This window comes from Corvus hawaiiensis, chromosome 13, assembly GCF_020740725.1.
Source record: "Corvus hawaiiensis isolate bCorHaw1 chromosome 13, bCorHaw1.pri.cur, whole genome shotgun sequence".
Classification (NCBI taxonomy): Eukaryota; Metazoa; Chordata; class Aves; order Passeriformes; family Corvidae; genus Corvus; species Corvus hawaiiensis.
In genome coordinates this window covers 16952727-16974901 of record NC_063225.1, presented here as the reverse complement: position 1 = coordinate 16974901, position 22175 = coordinate 16952727, and the positions used below count along the sequence as shown (strand labels likewise).

The window sequence follows — 22175 nt, the reverse complement described above, 5'->3', positions numbered from 1 at the left end:
CAATACCTTCAAAGGCAGAGTTCCACCCTTGTGAAGCAGTTCATTTGCCAGTGCTTTGAGCTATATATAGATAAATACACTATCGTCGTAACATCTACTGCCACATCTACAAGACTACAAGGTGAAGTTTAGCTTCGCAGTTTTTTGTTGGGGATTTTTCCTTGGCAGAATAAAGAGCAATTGCCATTGCATACTTCTAACAGATTTGTGTTACTGATCTTATTGGTACAGCAACATATGATACCAGAACAGAGCGAGAATGAAAAATAGGAAACAAGAAACCTGGTTATATTTCTGATGTCCACCCCTTGATACAACAGTAGAGAGATGCTATAGAGAAATATAAGGGCAGACAGCTATTTCCCTTCTCTTGGCTGCAACTGGGAAAAGTTCAAGTGTTTTAGATACGTCCTGAAATCATGTATCAGAGTTCATAGCAGTTCATACAGCAGTAGCAACTCCTGCAGCATAGAAGGAAAAAAGAAAAGCTGCTGCAGTAATGAGCAGAAGCTGCTGGGCTGTACATGTGAGTGCTTCTCTCCTGACAGGGTTTAGTTTTGTCTTGTGGAGGTTCTTAACTGTCACACATCAAAGCATCGATCTGAATTTGGACAGGATGTAGGAAAATATGTCCACATTCATACAACCTAAATCAACCTATCTGGCTGTGACTGATGACCTAGGAATTTAGACAGAAGTCTTAAGAGATTTCTACCAAAAAGAAATAGCAGGATGAGAAATTTCTGCTATGTGATTTTGGGTCTGGGAAAAGCAAATTTTCTGATAGCAAATAGAGTTAATATTACACTTAACCTTCAGGAGTTATTCTGTTTCAATCAAACTGTGTGTATACCTCAAGAAAATAAACAAGTAATTAAGTTGCGAAAATTCATTATATAAGCCTAGGAGGTAAAGAGGTTATTTCTGGAAGACAGAAAACTTTTTATTTGATCTGAATATTCACCTCTCTGGTGGGAAGATCCTGAGAACCAAACTGACTGTGCCTTCAAACAGTGTCAATTTTTGTCAGCAGCCAACCCCTGCCAGGTCTGGCCAAAGTTTTCTTATTGCCATTAAAAGCAGACCCACTGGGGAACAATGAAAACCCAAAACAAACAAACAAACATTTAAAAATAAAAGAAAAAGCTGTCTACTGAAACCCAGAGAAGTTTTTTTTCCCTCTGATTTGAGTCTTTTTTCAGAGATGAGAGAAAGGGAAGAAAGATGCATGCAACCTTTTCTTATAAACAACCATTCATCATGTAGCAGAACAAGTAATACTTTACCCCCTTCACTTCAGACCTTTTATTTGTACAGCCTGAGACCTGCTGCCACAGCAAGAAAGCTGTGACCATGTTTAGTCCCAGTTCAGGAAATACGAGTGCAGCCCAGGTGCAAACTCTCTCCTGACATCTATCTTCATGTGTCCCACAACATTATCTTGGTCTTTCCTATCGTCCCTGATAGCAAACATGCATTTGGTATCACTGAGATCTTTGCAACTTGATATATTATTAGCATGACAGATGAGATTCAGCAGTAGTAAACACAAGAAATCCAATCTCTGGGAATAACAAATACATACTAATGTGCCCTCTCATTAGCTCCTTTTTCTTTCTCTGAAATATTTCATTAATTACTTGGTAGTTAATGTTTTTATTGTTAAAGACATTACTTGACGTTCTCATTAATCTTCATGATAATTTTGCTATGAAAAGCTATTTGGGCAGAACTCATGGGTCTGTGTAATTTTTACATACTGCTCCCTGCCCCAATGAAATAGAAAAAATAAGTTCCCAGATTGTTTTCTTGATATTAATCTTGATTTGAATGTAAATTCATCAAACCTCAGAAGACGCATTTTTTATGTTCTAGTGTAAGAACCAAATTACCATATGCAAAGGGAGTATCTGAAATAGCAAGTTGACAAATTCAATGAAAAACACTATTTTTTCTTCAGAGAAAAACTGTTTTTGAGTTAGTTAAAATTATCTCATGTATCATGATGCCAAAATTAATGGCTTTCCATTTGTGTGGGAAAGCTACACAAGGGTGTTGGATACAAGATTGCTACGGGCCTGCCACACAGCAGCCCTTGGGCAATAGCAGAAGAGAACAGTCTCTGCACACACATCACAAAGGTACATTGTAGTTCATGCCGTGTATCACAGCATGCATATTTCAGCATGCAGGTGCCAGTTTCAAGCATTAAAGTCATTGCAGGTAATTAGAGCTCACAGCTCCTTTTCATTCTGAAGGTAAAATGACCTCTGTATTTCAAATTTTCAATCAGTTTTACTGAGCAACACATTAGTTTGAAATCTATCTAGAACCTGGATCACACCTCTCCCAGCTCCTCACTGGCATTGTAACAGTGAGTGGAAAAGCAGCAATTTGCAAGTGTCAACAATAAACCCGCTGGAAGTGGTAATCCTCTGCCTGTCAAGAGTGTTTAATATCTATCTCAACCATCCTATGCTCTGCAGGAATTGTTAATCAAGTAGAATTGAAAACTGGCACTCAAATAGCATAGCTGCTACAGCTAGAAAATAGCCTAGGAGCCAGCCAGGAGCTAAAGTTTCATTAGGCGCTACTTCAACATTCATTTGTCTACAGGAACAACAAGCTTAGCAAACAATTGGACGGTTACCAGAGCCTCTGCCAGATGACTCTTGGAAGCTCATGGCTGAAGTTAACGTTTTACAAAGAACCACCAGCACACCTTCCCAGTGCAGGCAGGAGTGAGCTTAACCAGAGCCACAATTCCCCAGTGGCCTTTTTGCAGAAGTTTTACTTTGTTGATTGCAATTTCAGTTCAGCAGTTTATGAGGAAAGATTATGATTTCTAACACAAAAGCTGCACATTCTACTTTTAACATCAGCACATAAAACACAAATCTTGATGAAACTGAAGGCTGCTCACAATCTTTCTTCTTTAGCACACAGCTCTAGAGTCAAGACTTCAAAACATACAACTGCTGAGAGTTAGTGAGATTTAAATATTCTGAACTCATTCATCTAAGCTACACAGATGAGTGGGACTCATAAGAGTCTGGAAGATTCTGACTCATTTCATCACCAATGGAATGAGGGATCTGCATCCCAACAGCTACTCCTTCTAGAAGGAGAAGGCCTTGTTAAAACTGACAACTACTACAAGTCTAAAACAGAGGCAGTTTTTGGATCCTTGACAGGTTGCCACTTCAACTTCTCTATGTGCAGCTTTTAGTTTTTTGGCTATTATCCCGATCGCCTGAAGGATTTTTAAGGCAAGATCTGACAGTGTTCTCTCATTGCTCCTGCTTTTATTAACAAACCCAGTAATATTTAGCAGATAGGTAATAAGTGCACCCTGATGGCAAGTGAATACGAAGGAAAAAAGTGTGACTTTTTAAACATTTTGTAATGTATTTCAATTTGAGTGTTTAACAGGTAAATTGCATTTTAAGATCTGTTGGTTTGCTGAAATTAATCCTGAGTCAGAAGGTGGGGTACATGCTGAGCAGTTCTTTAACTTGAATTAGAAAAGCAATACACCATATTTTTTTTTGTCAGAGCTGTTGCACAAAACAGCACTGTTTTGCATGTTATTTTCCTTGCAAAAGCAGAGCACTGGTTTCATTCTGCTGTCTACAAATGCTCAGATCACTAAAGGATATTGTACACTTCACCTGAGCCCTTCTTGTTCGCTCTAAATACTTCCCACATTACTTTTATGTAAAGCAAGATATAGATACCTTTTTCTGCAATACTCCAGGGTATAATTGCATTTCCTGTACTTAAGACAATGATATATTCAGAACTTCCTGGTATGGCTATTATTTATTTTTTCTTCTTTCCACAGCATCACTTATTACCCAGTTCACTTTACAGATCCTTTGGGCATGTACTTATCATATAATGAGCACCCTGTAAAAATCCCCAAGCGTCAGACAAGTCAGTGTCAGAACTGGAAGATGTTTAAATGCTTCAGTACTCAAAGGTATAAACTCTAATTAGCACTTACAACACTGCCAGGACCAAATTCTGCTTAGTACCTCTGCATGATACTATGCTGCCCAACATAGACTCAGCAGCCTGCTTGGAGCTAAAACTGGGATTGCAAATATGAGGCTATTCTCTGCAGAGCAGACCTGATCATTGGCTTCTCTAATTAAACAGGGTATCTGCAGAACCTCCCCTGTTCTGCAAAATACAGCCTCAGGATGGATGCATACATAAAATACCTAATTCTGGCTGTTGAGTGCTCTACATACAGGGAAAATAATATACTCCTGCACCATATGTTAAAAAAAGATATAATGAAAAATAACTTGGTCTGAAATATTATGTATGGAATATTTAATATTAGTGAAAAAACAATTTTAAAACAAAAACAATGGGATGCTTCCACCTCCTACCCGAGGTGAATCAATTCTTAGTACTAATACAGGAGCTTGGTGTTGAGAATAAGCTCTTTAAGTTTCTTTTTATTCTTTTTGAACTTTGTATCACATTAAATTTCACTACTTCCTGCATGCAGTTTATTTTGTTTAACAACTGCTTTCAGAGCATGAAGACCTTAAGCTCTCAAAATGGTTGGGGGAGAATGTTTTTGGTTTCTTCCCCCCAAATAAATAATGTATTCAATAAACGACAGGGCCAAATTTTATAACAGCTTGGAAACATGTTCTTTAAATTTAAATAGAGTAAACAAAAGGCAAACTAAATTGTTTCAATGGATTAGATTTCTAAAAACATTACATGATTTTTTTAATTAAAAGAGAAATTTTATAAAAGCTCATGTAACATTGTAGAGATTAAATAAAAGGAAGGAACCCTCTTCTAAATAAGGGCTTATCACTGATTCCCAGTTAGTGCCTTTGCCATGTAACTTACCGGCTTTGTGCCTCTGGTTCAGAGTCTGTGAAAAAAATGAAAACAGGTTGAAAAATTGCTATTTGTGAAGCACTGTGAGAACTGTACACAACTAAGAATATTGCTATCTTCCACTACCATTGCTGTTAGCAAGGATATATCCTACTTACTTCTAGGAATCTATACAGCACACCTTAGCATCAGTATCAAGGCAAGTGGAAGAAAATTTTACTAAAAATTTAAAAATAATTACAGGAAGTCTCATTAAAATCACTGGAACTAAAAATCATATAGAATCACACCAAATCTCATTTTAAGAGAGCCTTGTCTTTGAGAGAATACAGCTGGTGACAAGAAACTTGGACTAACAAGGCATGAGACTACCTGAGCCTCTGGTCAGCTTTGCCATGGCCAATCTGAGCAATCTCTGACAAAGCCAACGTGCACACACTGGGGCTGAGGAAAACAGGGATTACTGTACTGCTCCTCCTCTCTTACGTTTCAAATACCAGCACTCAGCCCTCAGTGCATTTTTTTTTCTCAGATCTTAGGGCTGCAGAAGCCCATTTTACACCACAGACAGTGTAACAGTAACAAGTAATAGTCTTAAGTTCACAGGCAATGTATGAAGCAAACTCGGACCCAGAATAGTGGATTTGTTGTTCTCATGGCACATTTTTTGTCTGAATTTACAAAAACCCCTCAGGGTTTATATTACTCAGTACTGGAATTCAACACAGAACCCACACTGCTTATTTTTAAAGCAAAACTAGACACTCAAGAAAAATGAACAAGTCACTGAGTGATTTTCCCTGCCAGCCGAGCATTTTGCAACTCACAAAATTTTGAGTGAACCCTCCACTCAGGGAGTAATTTATAAGTAAGGAAATTTCCTAATTCTCTTTTTCTTAATCTCTCTCTAATTTAAAGGTACATTTTTAACATTCTAAATATTCTGCTTCTTCCTCTTCTGACTTCCCTTATTATTTTAAATTAAGATAAACCATTTGCTATGTTAATGCTAATTTTTTTTCCCCCAGAATAGCAGAAATTTGGCAGTAGAAACATGACTGCAAGAGCATTTGGACCAGACTGATTTCTGCTCTCCTGTCTTCACAAGAAATCCTTTACTGCAGAAATAGCTGAAAACCTGTCTGTTGGAAGACAGTTATGATGTCTGGGGAAAGATGACAACTTTCAGGACATTATGGGGGGCTTAATTTATTTTACATGTGGGCACAGGAAGCAGTCACTGAGTACAGAATACATAACCAAGATGAGATTTTCCAGAAGTTCCCAAAGAAGCCCTCAACTGCTATTGAGAGTCAGTAGGCATAACCAGTCAAGGGCTTTTATTGAGTGAAAGAGAAAAATGAGGAAGAATAAACCTAGGACTACACTTTTATCTGTCCCTATCACAGGCTGTGATAGAGCACAAGAACATAACAACACAAAACGGTTTTGATGAAGAGAGGCAGAAAGGGGGCAAAATAGGAGGCAGAGTCCTATGGCCCTTGTTCATTCCTTAAATATTCCCTCTGAAACCAGAACTATGTCAGGAATCTGAACTTTCAAAAACAAAGTCTTTTTCCTACTTAAAAATGGCCTGATGGATTAAATTCAAATGTAAGGAAAAAATAAAATCCTGGACTGCATCTTTTAATGCCAAGTGTCTGCCTGGAACAAATTTTTGTGGTTGCATATTAATCCCCTCAAAACAGCATAGAAATGTTGACAGCTGCAACAGTTATTCCTACTGGTCCTTTAGTCCTTTACTTCCACAAAGTTGCTAAAATCTTGTATTTAATTATCCATGCCTAATTATCACATACCAAAAAACCCCAAAAAACAAACAAAAAACCAACAAGCAAAAAAACCCCCCCAACCCCAAAAAAATGCCCAAAAAACAAAGCCCCACTGACCAACTAAACAAAACCCCATTAATTTTCAAGAAAAAGATCCAGTATCTGTCTGTTACACCAACATGGGCGATCTTCGGCCACAGAACCCCAAGCTCTTCATATGCAAAACCACAGGACTATAGGACTGGGTGAAAATCTTTTGGGTTCAGGGATGCTGGTGGCACAGAGACATCTCGTTCCACTGGGAAACCAGCTGCTCCCAGTGAAAAGGAGGTCTCACTGCTGCATTTCTGCCTTTGAAAATCTGCATGTCATCTAATCTGCACCCTGCCTTTACAGGAGTTGCCTACATCTCCTATAGAAGATTGTGATGTATGAACTAGCCAAAAACACTGCTGAAGAAAATGGTGCAGCAGAATAAAGGATGCAAAGACACTGCTTGCTTTCAATTTTAAAAACCCAATGTAAATCACTTTTAGCTTTTACCTGGTGGGATCAGATGACATTTGATTATCAGCAGTGAATTTTCCAAGGTTGCTGACAATTTCCTTAAGAACAGCTGATTCAGAGTTCCCTTTTAGATGAGGTTTTGATGTACATCACTTGAACCACTTTAACATTTGCAATTTACGTACTATGTTGCCATTTGACAACACCACCTGGTAAGACACAGTATTTCTTATCATATGTGGCTTAAGGTTGAAAACAGGGACAGTGCTAAAGCTACCATGCCAGCAACTTTAATAAAACAGCATGGAGGGCCAGGAGTCTTTTGTTCCTTATTATTGACCAGTTTCAAAGCACACCCAAAGGAGCAGAGAGCAGAGCTTGCAGGGAGGAGCTGCATCAGTGTCCATTAGTCATAGGTCAGGAATTTCCAGGTTTCAGATTGAGTTGATTTGAGAAAGCAGAAGGATAGAGCAAGGATACATCAAAAGTGGATTTTAACTGGAAACCAAATGGGATGCTAATAGAGAGTTTCACCAAACCAAATGAAACAGCTTTCAGCATAAACCCAATAATGATAAGTTACTGAGGATTTTTTCTGAACACAATACTTTAGATGCTTTAATTCCTAATTGTAGAGTGCAACAGAACATACAATATTTTAACTTGTCTTTGTAAACACAGAGCAGTTGGGGTAAAACAAAACCACACCAAAAATTAAGGAGCCCTCTCTTGATGAAATGGTAACTAAACTTTTCACAGAGGAATTTACCACAGAAGAGTGCAGTAGAAATCTGAAACATCTGCAGGGATATATGTTACTAAAAGCAAAACTGTTTTCTTCTTGTTTCCCATTGCTATTTTAATACCACCAATATTATATAATATCATGAAAGATACTTAGTATTTTTTTTCACTGTGCTGAAGATTTCAAAATCTGGGGGTGGGGGGGGCTTGTCTCATTTGATTAATCTTTTTAATATCAAACATTTCCACAGGAAAAAAACTTCTGGAACAGGGTTTCTGTTGGCAAACAGGCTGACAATGATGACAAGATCTGTGAAGGGAGAAATCATATTAACAGAGAAGTTCAGAAAACCAATTAAAAATTAGGAAGGTTATCAAAGAATACTGATACTAAAAAATTGTGACATTATTCTGATTCATAATCCTAAATTCAGAATGATTAAAAGCCCTTGGATTCAGCTATTCCAACAATGACAATTTATTCACAGAAATCATCATAAAGTGTCAGGGATGTCTCAGTTAAAGGTTCTCTCCTGTAATTTTAACTGGGTAGAAATGAAAAAACTGAACAGATTAACATCAGGCAAATTCTTTACTTTTCAGAGAGAAGTAATGTACTTTGGGAAAAACGTTCTGAATTTCACTTTTTAATAACTAACTGCTCGGGTGGACAACTGCTGACAGTTCTGTTAAAATCTCTGTTCATTGGGCTGAGGAGGTTAGAAAGGTTAACACTCAAGTGGAAAAGAAAATAATTACAATATGAAAAGGCTATTTGAAAGCGAAAGGGATACCTTCATCTGTATTTGTGGCTTCAATTCTGGTGAGCAACAGGGCAAAAGCAAAGCTGAGGAGAAAGACTGGTGAGGGAATTAGAAGAAGCAAAGACTTCTCTTTAAAAAACCCCATGGATGAAGGGCACTTAAGTGTTTCTCTTATAAAGGAAACTAACAACGTTTAGGCTATATAAAAGTAACAAATGGTGCAGGAAAAGATAATCAGGAATTTCTTTTTAGCTACTCTTCCTTTAGAAAAAAAACAAGACAGTAAGGAGCTGGAAGACAAACAATTTAAAACATGAAAAATTGATTTTTTTTTAATGTGAAAACTTGGATAAAACATGAATCCATGTAACTTCCTGCTGCAGATAAAATTGAGGCTAATATTTAATCAGATAAAAATTAAAACCAGTTATGAGATGATCAGGAAGCTAAACACCATGGGAATTCTTCACACCACAGTTTTTTAGCCCTTTATGCTGCCCCTTTTACCCCTCCAAAGAAACAAAATCAAACTAGAGACTCAAGGAGAATATAGTGCCATGCTTCAGGGCGGAAAATTAATAATTAAAAAGACATCTAAAACATAAGCAGGTTATGTTAGAATTGTACTTTACAGATTTGGGATATTCTGTTTGAAACATCTGGCTCTGGCTATAGAGTCAGACTTCTGGACTACATTCCTCTGAGCTATCATGGCAAGTTTAGCTTTTGTCTTTATATTGTGTGTATTTTACTTTTCTGTCTCCCTATCTGTTAGAGACACAGTCAAAGCTTCCTGTGTTTATGGAATGTCTGCAAAAACCACTCAGTTTTTGGGCAGGGAAAACTAACCACAAGTGCTGAATGTTCAGAGGTTTTCTCAAAATTCATCTGATGATTAAAAACAGGCTTTGGGAATAGAACTCTCTCTCTCTTTTCCATCTCCAAGAGCAGTGTGCTGATTTAAATGCATGCATTTTAAAAGGAAGATGAGTGGGGTGGGAGTTGTTTTGGTTTTTTACTGTTTGTTCGGGATTTTTGTTTGTTTGTTTTAATAAAGGAAAAGTAGAGAAGCTTTTTTTTCCCCTAGTAGCAAGAATTTGGATTGTGTCAACTTTGAACTTTCCAAGTTCTGTTTCATTTGTGTTTGGATCTCAGTTGGGCATGTTCTCCCACTGTGCGCACACATACAAAGAATCTGCAGCATTTTCCGTGGAGTAAGAGAAATAGCAAGTAAAAACCCAAACACCCTCACACTTTGCCCAAAATGCTAACTCTTGCACCAGTTCTTTGAAAAAGAACCACCACACTGGCTTGGGTCTCTCCCTTTCTTACAGTCTCTGACTAGAGAAGTACAAAATGAGTAAAGTCTGAAATAGCATTTGCTAGAACCACAGTCCAACCTTCTCAGCAGAAAAAAAGAGGAGCACCAGTGCAATGATTCCCAGCCAGTGGATATTCCCTTGAAAACAGGGTGAGCTGGTATTCACTGCAGCAAGCTCTAGCCAGGCAATGCTCTCAGCCTTACCATACAACTGAGAAGCAGAGGTGCAGAAAAGCAAAGCCACTTACCTGCTGTAGAAAATCTCCTGAGAGAAGGGACTTACACTCAGGTCTCCTAAGTAAGAAAATAGTGAAGCAGGTGCTGGAACATCTCTTTTGGAAGTCCTGTTCACTGCCTACCTTGCTTTCGTGATCTTTATTTAGTTGAAGACTTCAGCCAGATACAGAAAAACATAATGTAATATTGAAAAACTAATCATTCCTTTTTCTTTTGTACCTTTTTTTCGTGCAGTAGCAAGAAAAAACAAGAAGAAAAAGGATAGAAGCCGTATTTCTTTGTGAGGACTCGACAATACAAAACTCAGCTATAGGATGAATTCTGGTAGGACTGAGAGTCCACCAGCTTTGTTTCCTCATTACAACTGTTCACATAACAAATCTCAGCTGGATACTCCCCACTGTATTCCTTTCTCATTGCAATGAAGATGTGTATTGGACTCTATGAAGAGCCATAGAGAACAGTACTAACAACTAATTTTACAGGGACAAACACTCCCTTTCCTCTCTCTCAGAGAGTTTGCACATCTGAAACAGAGCTAAAAGTTGGCACTTGCCATTTGGCAATTCATGGGCCACACAATTTAACCTAGGAAGTCAAGAACATGTTCAAATGAAACTGCAGAGCAATTTTAGGTAGAATATAGTTACTCACACTGGACTTCAGCTAAGAGATACAATTTATCAGCACTTGCAAAAATTTGTAGCTAGCTTATGCTATAAGAGATATTGGACAAGACATGAAACATAAGTCTATTAGATCCTTCAATAATGACATGCAAAGGAAGACATGGGACTTTTGGTTTCACATTTGCTGTTGATTCCAGTTGCAAACCATTGTTATTTGTCTTTTTTGTCTAAAAAAACCAGAAAGAACTTAAAGATGGAAGTGGCGCAGCATAATTAATAAAACACACAAAATCAGCAACAACAGTGAAACCTCTGGAGTTGAAGCAGTCCAGTGCTGCCTCAGTTGCTTGAAAACAGAAGAGGGCTTTAGCACATAGCTCTTACCCTGCGGGTAAAGTAACTTGTGTAGGACCCTCCTCCGAGGACGGTCCCATATACCCTTTAACAGTCTTGCAAAAAAAGTTGCAGAAGCTGAAAGTATAATTTGTTAGAAGCTAGGGTAAAAGCAAATGACTATAAAGGGGGAGTGGATTAAAAAAAAATTAAACATGGATCCTTCTGTTTTTCAAGTACTGCTTTTTAAAAAGTCAGCTTTACTAAGCTCCAGATATTGCTCCCTTAGCAGACTGCCTGTGGAGACATTCACTAACCAAGGGTATTTCGGAGCAGCTGGTTTCCTTTAATACTTGCATATAAGAAGTGTTGGTGTTTCTCCCTCCCTTTCCCACTGCGACTCTTTGAGCTTGTCTCAAGTGCCTTGGCCAACTTAATTAGTCCAGTCAGGCCAGACTCATTTCTCTGGCACCAGCATTTAACAGCTCTGGTCAGCAGATAGATATTTGGGGGCAGGTTTCATGTGGTTTAATTTTGAAATAATGAGAGGGAAATTTAAAAAGAAAATAAATAGAAAATAGGAAGGCAAGTCTGTGGAGGTGATGCCATCCATCCATCTGAGAACACAGAGAGACCTGATCCCACACTTCACGCTTTCACTGCTGCAGTGCTGGAGCTGATGTGGCAATGGACAGCAGTAAGGGCTGTGTTTTCTGCAACAACAACCTGCAGATTTCCTTGGAGATGTGCAAAGAAACAACAGTTATGGAACAGTATTCTTGGATCACGTCATGCCAGTAGATGCAATGCTGCTTTTTTAAAAGGCAAGAATCCAATACAATAATCCTACATCTGCAAAGGACAGCAATTTATTACATTAATTTTATTTCCAGTTTATGATTATGTGAAAGGATGAGACAGAACATGTCCTGAAGATCACAGATACTCCACAATGGCTTTGCTATTTTACATGGAATACGTTCTGTAGCGATGAGGAGCAGCATAGGCCTCTAACAACACCTTCTAGCCTTCATTCTTACTAACTTTTTTTTAAAGAATACAGGTATTCTTTCAAATACTTGTGCTTCTGGAAAGCATAAGAAAAGAGTAAGAGAATTGTATCTTTAAAGTGATAGGTCTTCACAATGGGAGGACATTAACATAGTGAAAGATTACTCTTCTGGAACAATCATCAAGGGTAAGAGAGATAAACTAAACCAGGAAAGAAGCACTAATGAAGAAGTGCTCGGAAACCAACTGTAGGATGCATTTGAGGTGATAAGTTTTTGAGAAACTCCAATTAGATTATTCCCAAAGGAAAACTGTCTGGTAAACAAAATTATTCATAATTAGATTATCTTATTATAACTTCTTGTTGAAAGAAACCAGTTCTGTAACACAATTAGCAATGAAAAGACAAGAGTTATCCTCCTGTCTGTGAACCAGATGGGTTCCACTGTCTGTGTCTTGCAGTACGAACCTGTTTCCTTTTGGTTGTTCAGAGGGTGTACCATGTTTGCCAGCAATACAATTCAGTTCTTGAAATACCACTGGGATTTTGTGACAAATAGCTATTAGTAACTGATGACTTGAGTAATACAAGATACAAAATCAGGAAGTCACAATATGCTAGAAACCTAATCAGAACCTTTCTCTTCACCAAATATTCAAGTGCAAAATCCTCCTTTGGGACTCAGAGATTTTTATGCCATACTGTTGTTGTCTTTAATGACAGACTTTGGTAGGCAGAATTAATTCAAAAGATTTCTATCATACTTGGGGTATGTAGGGATAGTGCAGAGCAAAGACAATGAAGAGTTCTTTGCTTTGATGGTGGCTGCAGTGCTGTCAGCCACTGGGAGACATTACAGGTAAGTCAAGCAGAAGGAAGATGACAGATAAAGGATACAACAATGGAGAATTTTTCTAATAATCAGAAAACACTTGGTGACATTCAGGCATGGACATCTCTAAAAAATAACAGGGTGTACATTCAAAGTAGAAGCTACTAAAATGTGTACTTTTAAAATCCTGATAGAATTGGTAAAAGGTTTAACCTCTAGTGCCTTTTGGCTGTGGATTGTGTGATACACTGTTTTATGAAAACAAAAGCCAGTTCAGATCTTGGAAGTGGAAAAACTTGCATTGTCCTGAGCCACACCAGCTAATAAAACTTGTTTCTCACCACCAGTAATGTATGTGGAGGAGTGCAGCCTTCCTGTGGCCACATTGCCTCACTCTGTGTGGGTGCATCCTTTGCACGGCACAGGCTGGATTAGGAAAGAAGGAGCGGGAAGTGTCGTACCCAGATGACAGCACAAAGTGAGCAGTGCCAGAGCTGGGACTCACAGCTTGCCCCAAAAGAATCCCCTGTTTTCACTGCATTGATTTCCCTCAAGCCAAAACGACACTTTGACATCACTTTTTAACACCAGTAGGTTGAGTAAAATTACTTATGTATGAGCTAGTTAATTAACACAGAGTTTGGGACAAATAGCAAATTATAAGGCAAGCAACTTTTCCTCTAAGTATTGTGATCTAAATAGCTATAAATTAAATTTAACATGAGCAAAACCAAGAGAAAGACTTTGGACAAAATGCTTAATTTCTTCCCACCCTCCTCCCTCTGCCTAAATCTAGAGTTAAGATTGTAGGAGAAATCAATCAAAAAGCTGTAAAACAGCATCTCCTGTAGAAATGTCACAGCTAGGTAAGAAAGAGGTATCTTGCCTCAGGCTCTTTCTTGCTTAAGACTCTCTAGAAATCCCAGCACTTGATGTAGTGATCCTGTGACTTTCCCACAGCAGGCAGTGGGAATGACAAACATTCTTTTCAAGGCTATCCCCAGCAGTGGACCCCTCACACAGACTGCTAAAAATCCCTTAATCCCCTCCACTTAATGCTGACCTAAAGAAACAGAAGATCAAAACATAACCTCTGGAATGACCCTAGCTTGCTCTGTAACACCTCACCAAGGTCAGAGATGTCAAAGAGCTCCCTGCAGGCCCTTGCCTTCTCTAAGGAATGTGCTGTTTATCAGATCAACCAGAAAGCTCCTTTAGAAATATGTAACATATACATGAGGCCTACTGGCCATCTTCCTCATGAGATCTACATGCAAAGCAGAAGGCAAAATTTACATGTATACAATCAAGACACTGAAACAAAATCTGTAAAAGTCCAGAGCTGAAAAAACAAAACACCTCAAGGTTGCAGCATCAACAGACTGATTCAATGTACTGCTCCACATTTTTAAGTGTTAGAGACATGAAGTAAGGTCTAGAACACAACTGCAGAGGACAAGACCACTGCTCTGACACATTCTGCTCTCTTCCAAGTATGGATAAATTTGTAGTGACTAAAGAACAAGAGGCCAGGGAATGCTAACCCAGACCCTGGAAAACTTTCAAGGCTAACAGACCAACTCCTTTTTTTTTTTATAACCACAGTTTGGTGTCAGAAGAAATTTAAAAACAGGTCACCACGTCCACTGGACTTAGGGTTTCCATTGGCAGAGTAGCAAATAGCACAGTCTACCTCCAAAAATCAACTCCTGAATGAGCTGACAGAACCCCAAAGGGAGCTTCTGCTTTAACCACTGTTGCTTCTGGAGGCGCTGCAAGATTCTGCAGACTGGCAAGGCCTGCAGACTTCAAGAGTTTGGTAAGATCAAAGTCCAGAAGAGTAAGGTGAAAGAAGTTCTAGGTGCTGTATCAACTAATCACAAAACTCAGCAATCTGAGATGAATTCTGGCTGCTGATCACGAGCCACTGGAATACAGATTCTTATGTTTCTTTTTCCTGCCTGGTTATATGTTAGTCTGAATTTACTGGAAGTCCTAAATTATGATCACATTTGTATCCCAGCATTTATCACAAGTTGCATTACTGGTTTCCTAAAGAGGCAGTTGCCACTAGATTGAACAGCTGCTACTTTCTGCCTTTAGTCATTCTGACTCTCAACAAACACAAGAAATTAAAATCTAGATCTTCCATAGCAGCGCTCACGTGCCAGACCTTTTTGATGGCCATCTAAGTTTAAAACCAGATGGCTTATTCCCCACTGACCATGTTTTAAAGAGCTGAGGGGCCTCAGAGATTAGCAGGCCATTTCCTGGCATGCCTTGTTTGATGCCCTGAAAGGACACTGCCTCTCTGGCAGAGAGGAAGACTCTGGGCTATGCTGCCATCATTCTCACAAACACTTCTGAGCTAGCTTGGCAGCACTGTTGCCATGGTGGTTACAAAGTTAACTCAAAACCACAGCTTAGGTATTTAGCCAGCTTCTTAAATGGATTTTACAGCCTATTTCACCTTAGCTCTACTACTCCCAGTGTTAAAATAGTCTGTTAAAGGACAAATGTATAAAACCTTCAGTCAGTGCCTTCCATTCTAATTATATTTTCTGCTCTAGTATAGTCTCTGAAAGGAAATGTCTCCAAGAAAGCCATTTTCCAGGGATTTTCTTTCTAAAATATAAAAAGCAGAGATGGAGAAGCAGAATCATTTTTAAAGCAGCTTAAAAGGAAATGCTGGGACCCCCAGAGGGGCTGAGAAACATGTGGGTTTGGGATAAAAAGAACCACGCCAAGAGCTAGCTGGCTACTTCCAGTTTTCACACCATAAATTGTTACATTCCTTAATGTCCAGTCCTCTTTCACATGTAGAAAGAAACTGAATGCAGTAGGATGAAGCAGACAAGATAGAACTCAGCCAAGGGCACAATGTGTCAGGAACCTTTCGGACTCTCTAGTAATGCAAAGAAAAAACTGGCACAGGGCCCAGCATCTCTGTAAATCAATACAGCTGTTTATTTAAACCAAATGGCTGGCAACCATATCAAGCTTTGATTGTTGTAGACATTTCCAAAAGGAAATGAATAACATTTCAGGAGATGACAGCAAACCCATGTAAGAACAAAAGAATTTTTTCCAACTCAGTTTTATTCATTATAGGGCATACTTTCAGTTCACTGCTTGAAGCCAAACAATAGAGTACCCAGTATTAGCAGAATCATCGTAAAACCCAACAGACAACCAGACAGATACTCTCCTCAAGTGTTCCTGACTGCAGAAAGTTCCTAAATACATGTGTAGCCATGAATGACACGGGTTTAAGCTTCTCGGTAATGTGTGAGAATCCAATCCCTAGATTTCACTGCCAAGTGCGTTAAAGACTGGCACGGACATGTGCAGTGATACACAATCCACTGGGTGAGAAGCCAGACTTGGCACGACTCAGGCCCAAGGTTCTGTCTGTGTACAGGGACAACCGCAACATTAATTTTCTGCAATGTGATATCTCACTGTAATCCATTTTTTCCCTTTGGGGCCATGGCCACAGATACAGAAACCTCTCACTTAGGAAAAGATAGCAAAAAAACACGAAAGGGGGAGAATTTGCATCTTTTCACTTCCCCTCCCACTCTATCCCAGACCACACAATGTTGTTGGGTTTTGTTTGTTTTCGTTTTTAGAGAGATTGCTTTTGTACAGGTGCTCCCTTTCTATCCATTCTCAAGGTTGTTATCAGTTTTTTTAATAACCTCTTGAGAGATGAAAACAGATACTCTTAAAAAAAGCTACAACCTTTGACACTTTTAAGCTATGTTGTCACACTTCATTGGAAAGATGACAGGGTAGGATCAATTTGACGGCTTCAAATGAGCACTGGGATCATGAGACCAAAGTCTCTTCTTTTTACACTTGTTGCAGTGGGGATACTGCAACACGCATATATCAAACCAGGAGTCCCGTGGAAAGGAAATATATATGGACAGACAGATTCTTGATAGCTGTTTCAGAGATGTTTATTTCTCCAGCCGCATGGCCGGAGCTCTGCCCAGGAACTGTTCCAGTCACGGGACCAAGGGTCCTTCTGCCCGCGCAGGGAACACAAACCAACCAATGGGAACGAGGCTGAGCAGGGGCAGGGTAGCCCCGTGTCTGTGCCCTCAGGGCCCCCTCTCCCAGGGCTACACGGCAGGGGAGGGACCCCAACACCTCACCCGTTTTATTTTAATAAAAGGAGAATGAAAACAATTGGATAAACATAACAAGAACAGTTTCAAAACAAAACAAGCCACCCTCCTGAGTCTTTAAATGTCCAAACAGATTCTCTGGAACATCTTAGGGCTGACAGAAGGGAGACAGAATTCTCTGAGCATGCTTTGTGGGGAAACTGAGGCAGGAGCGGGTTTAACTTCTTCCCTCCCCCTTTTCATCCCCCACTCGGCATTGGAAAGGGATTTTTGGGGAAACAATTGGCAAAAGCATGGTTTTGTGAGGGAAACCATGGGTGAAAAAACGGATTGGGAATACACTGGGGGTAATAGGACATAGGGTAAAAGGGAAAGGTGGGATTAGGAAAGGGAAACTGTAGGGGGGGCTTACAATGGAGATATTGTCTAACATGACTACGATTTTTTGCATATATACTGCCTTTTACAGAAACACCATCAGGCCCAGTGACCTGCGATGCTTGTAACCCTTTTCTCCCTAGTACAATATTAAATTCCACCACCTCTCCATCTCCCAAGCTTGGGATCCATTTTTCAGGGTTATTCTTTTTAATAGCAGTTCTATGCACGAATATGTCTTGCTGGTTGTCACACCTTGTTATAAAACCATAATTTTGCTTAACATTATACCATTTTACTATCCCTAAGGTCTTAGTTGCTATGATCTTTTCCTTTTTCCGAGTGGCTGCTGTTTTCTGTCTCGCTGCGTCTTTGCTCTCTCCTTCGGTCGCTCCCGTGTTGGAATTGTCGGAGCTGCTGGTGCCTGCGCGCTCTTCCCGGGGTCGCGTTCGGGGCCGTGCGGGCCGGGCCGGGCCGTGCTGCTCAGTTCTCCGTGCGTCGCCTCCTCTGGTCGCAGCTTCGCTGCCGATGCCGGGCGCTGCACCCACGTCTCGGCCGGGCCCCCGAGCGACGACCCCCCCGCGCCCCGCTCCAGCGCGCGTCTCGGCTGGGCGCGGCTCCGTTCCACCGCCACCGCCTCCAGCCGCCGCCCGCGCGCCGCCCCTCTCGGTCAGGCGTTCACGGGGCTCGCTCCACCACGCGCTGCACGGGGCCATTCGGGCACCGTCGGGTCCCGCTGCTCCCGCCGCGCCTCGCTCCGCCACCGACACTGCGGCTCGCGTGGCTCCGCCCGCGCGCGGGAACTGCCTCGCTGCTGCTCGCAGAGCGCTCGGTGCACGTGGCCTGGGCCGCACGGTCCCTGCGCCAGGCTTCCCTTCACCAGGACACAGCTGACATTGCTCAACAGTCTCGGTAACTAAATAATATTCACGAAAATATTCTTCCATCGGCATATATTTTGACTCCAGTATTAACTGTGTCCAAACGGTTTTCCAAAAGCCCTTGGTAAGAATTAAATCCCAAGAAACATAGAAAAAGTTCTTAAACAACCATGCCAGGAAGTGTTTCAGTTCTTTTTGAGCTTGAATCAAGCTAAAATTTACAAATCGTTGTTCAAGAATCATTTTAAGTTTAAGATAAATGTCCATATGCGGCTCTGAGAGCCAAGAGTCTTCCCACGGTTCCTCCATAGTTTAGATATGGAATAGCAAAGCAAAACCAAGAAGAGGAATCCAAAGTTTCCAGGGTTTACTCACACAAATCAGTCGCTTAGGGATCGGGGATCGTTCTGCTCACAAATCTCCACCATTTGTTGCAGTGGGGATCCTGCAACACGCATATATCAAACCAGGAGTCCCGTGGAAAGGAAATATATATGGACAGACAGATTCTTGATAGCTGTTTCAGAGAGATGTTTATTTCTCCAGCCGCATGGCCGGGGCTCTGTTGAGGAACTGTTCCAGTCACAGGACCAAGGGTCCTTCTGCCCGCGCAGGGAACACAAACCAACCAATGGGAACGAGGCTGAGCAGGGGCAGGGTAGCCCCGTGTCTGTGCCCTCAGGGCCCCTCTCCCAGGGCTACACGGCAGGGGAGGGACCCCAACATACACTAAGCAAGAAAACTGCTTGACTGTAGGTCAGACTCACAGTTGGTGCAGGAGGATAACACTATTTACCATCAGTAAAATAACATGAACCTCTCCTCCAACGTTTGTAATTAGGTGCTGGGGGCTTTCTGGTTTGAGCAGCACCAAAAGATCAAGATTGAGAAAGTGGTAGATTGTAAAGCAAGTGTAAATTATAGTTCTGCCTGCATTTTGTCATAGCTGTTGCAGAAGTCACAGATTCCAACATATTCACATATTTAAAAAAAAATCTGTAGTTCCTGACACACAAGATGTCTTTGCCTATGAATATGGTTCCAGAACTGAGTATTTTCACAAGAAGCCTCCTTAGTTGAAAGCAGGCAACTTCAGGAAGTTAAGAACAATTACTAGGGTGCAGTGCCCACTTTATTAAGAATCATGAGGACCATCTTGCTATTTCTAGTGGTTTTGAAGAGAAATAAAACCTGTGCGGCTGAGGATTGCTGACTGCTAAAAGATGGTAGGAGAAAAGCTCTTTGTCACTGTGTAGGAGACCTGTAGGGCTTAACAGCCAACAGGCAGCATTAGTAAGTTAAATGTTCTAGTAGTTCTGTCATTCACTCCTGCGCTTTCACATATTGCTGGAGCCTCTTGGGTACAGTGATGATCCTAAAACTGGTCCTTCAATTCTCAGTGAAAGATACCTACACCTTGGACACAACTCAGAGACTCACAGAGAGAGGTGCCAGGGAGACAGCAATTTGTTCTGCTTTTTTTTCGCTACTGTGATGTTATTGGTAGAAATTTTGAACAATCAGTCTTTGGTGCTTTAAGCCTGACTATAGCCACGATAATGTAAAAGAGAAGGAGCAGTGAAGAGTTTCCCACAGGTAAGGGTGCTCCAGCTGGCAGCCTGCAGGACTCTTTCCAACCCATCCCTTTGCCATGCCGAGCTTCTCCATCTGCACTGATGGATGTGCACCTGACTGCACCTGTGCACAGCAAAGAACCTTGAACATCCCCCACTGGCTCACACAGGCTCTAACTGAGGCCTGAATTCCATCATTACATGATTGTTCTGCCCTATATAACACATGGCTGGCAAACATATGCACTCCATAGCACAAACAATCCTGTGTTACATATTGTCTTCCCCTCAAACTAATGCTTCAGCCATGGATTAACCTTTGCTTCAAGGAAAGAAGATGGAACAGGAAATCAGTCCTATATTGCTTCAAGCACTATCTGAGCTTCAACTAAAAGTCAAAGCACTTACCTAAAGTCAAAGCTGTATCAACAAACAAAAAGAAATTAAGATTAAGAACAGAGATTCAGAATCTGATTTCAGATACCACCACAGCAGTCTGGAATAAGTACTCCCTTACCTGGCTCAAAATAATAGTAATACTAGTCAACATAAACATTGTCAAGCTCCGCAACAGCAATGTAATACCTTCCCTACCCAATACAGTAATGCATCATTAAGTACAGTAGTGCATAATTAGGTCTGGTATTAGAGGCAGGAAAGGAGTCCATACCTCTTCTGAGGTAGAAGTTATGTCCTGAAGAAACTAACTGCTGCTTTCAGAAGTCTGCTCCCTCAGGAAAAATGTGCTTGTTCTGGTCTTTGGTGGGGCTGTTGCAATATCCCTAACCCTATAATCAATGGTGAAGTACAGATGTAACCTTACTGCTGGTCTGAATATAGGGACTTCATGATATTGTACATATGATCAAGCACATGCAAAAAACTGCTTCTCAACATCCTGAAAAGCACTTATGATCAAAAAGAACAGAAATTATATATATGGTATCAGGTATACTGAGTGATCTTAGCCACTTAAACACCGAGTAGGTCTTCATATTTAACTTTTTCAACTCTTCTCCTGACACCGATTCTCAGAACACACATAACACCCCCCACAGAAGGGCCCTTCTACTACACCTAGTGACAGGTGTCCTGTACAACTCAGGCAGAGATCACACCACTCCAACCACTTCAGCCTCTGAAGTCCAAATCTCAGGATCTGACTAGCGTGGTCAAAGCCATACTGTGATCACAAATAACAGCCTAAGGGGAATTCATAGATGAAGGACATGTTTCAGTGTTTAGACACTGCAGGGGGACACGCGGCAGGAAATGCATTACCTGCTCATCTTCACATAAAAGCAAGTGCATTGCTTCCATTCAAACAAACGGGAGAGAAAGAGACCTGACACATTTTAAATACTCATTCTTTAAGGGTTCATAGGAAATTTTAGCCTGACTCTTCTGAAATCCAGGTCTAAAAGCAGTACCAGTACATCCACCTTGCTGTACATGTGTGTTTTACACTCAAATGGCTCGAAGTTCATGCTGAGGATATGCCGTGATCCCTGCAATACATATTGTAAGGACTGTTAGAACACTAAGAGCAGAGAAGACTCTTAGTTCAATTTAAATATGTTTTCAATGAAAATAAGCTTATTCTTACCTCTATTGAGCAGCTGAAGCTAAGTACAGGAGCCAAGAGCAAAAGGACACTATTGGCTTTTTAACTGAGCAAAATGCTTCAGGGCTTGGCAAGCTCTCTGTTCCCATTTCTATCACACCTCTGTGCGCCTCCTCAGTCTTTCATCACTTCAAAGCGGAGTGCCAATAGTTACAATGTGAAACTCAGGAGTCCACAAACATGGGAATTCAGAGGCATGAGCCGTGCACACTGTGGAAATTGCTATTTCCCTAAGAAGCATCAAGTAGCGCCCCAGCATTTCCAAAGGCAAAAGGTGGGAACCTGGTTTTGACAGTACAACTTCTTCATGTACTATGGAACACGTGGAAGATGTGCAGTGGGCTACAATGCTGCTCTGCCTCCAGGAAATTCCATGCTGAATGGCACACTGCAGCAGAGAAGGGGAGGAGGAAAAAAAGAACAGAAAGAGAAAAGATATAAAAAAAATAAAAGAACAGGAGTTAGCTTAGCAAAATATTATTTCTGTATTCCACACTACTAGATGCATTAAAACTGCACAGCTTGCAGGGCAGAAGGACTG

General features: G+C 40.6%; 1 long non-coding RNA gene across 1 annotated transcript in view; it reads right to left on the bottom strand.

Moving 5' to 3' along the window:
• LOC125332469 overlaps positions 1–22175 on the bottom strand; it is a 42293-nt gene that overhangs the window by 2584 nt on the left and 17534 nt on the right. Inside the window, exon 4 of the long non-coding RNA XR_007206504.1 lies at positions 4879–4903. This is a non-coding gene — a long non-coding RNA (uncharacterized LOC125332469). The remainder of the gene's footprint in view (positions 1–4878; positions 4904–22175) is intronic.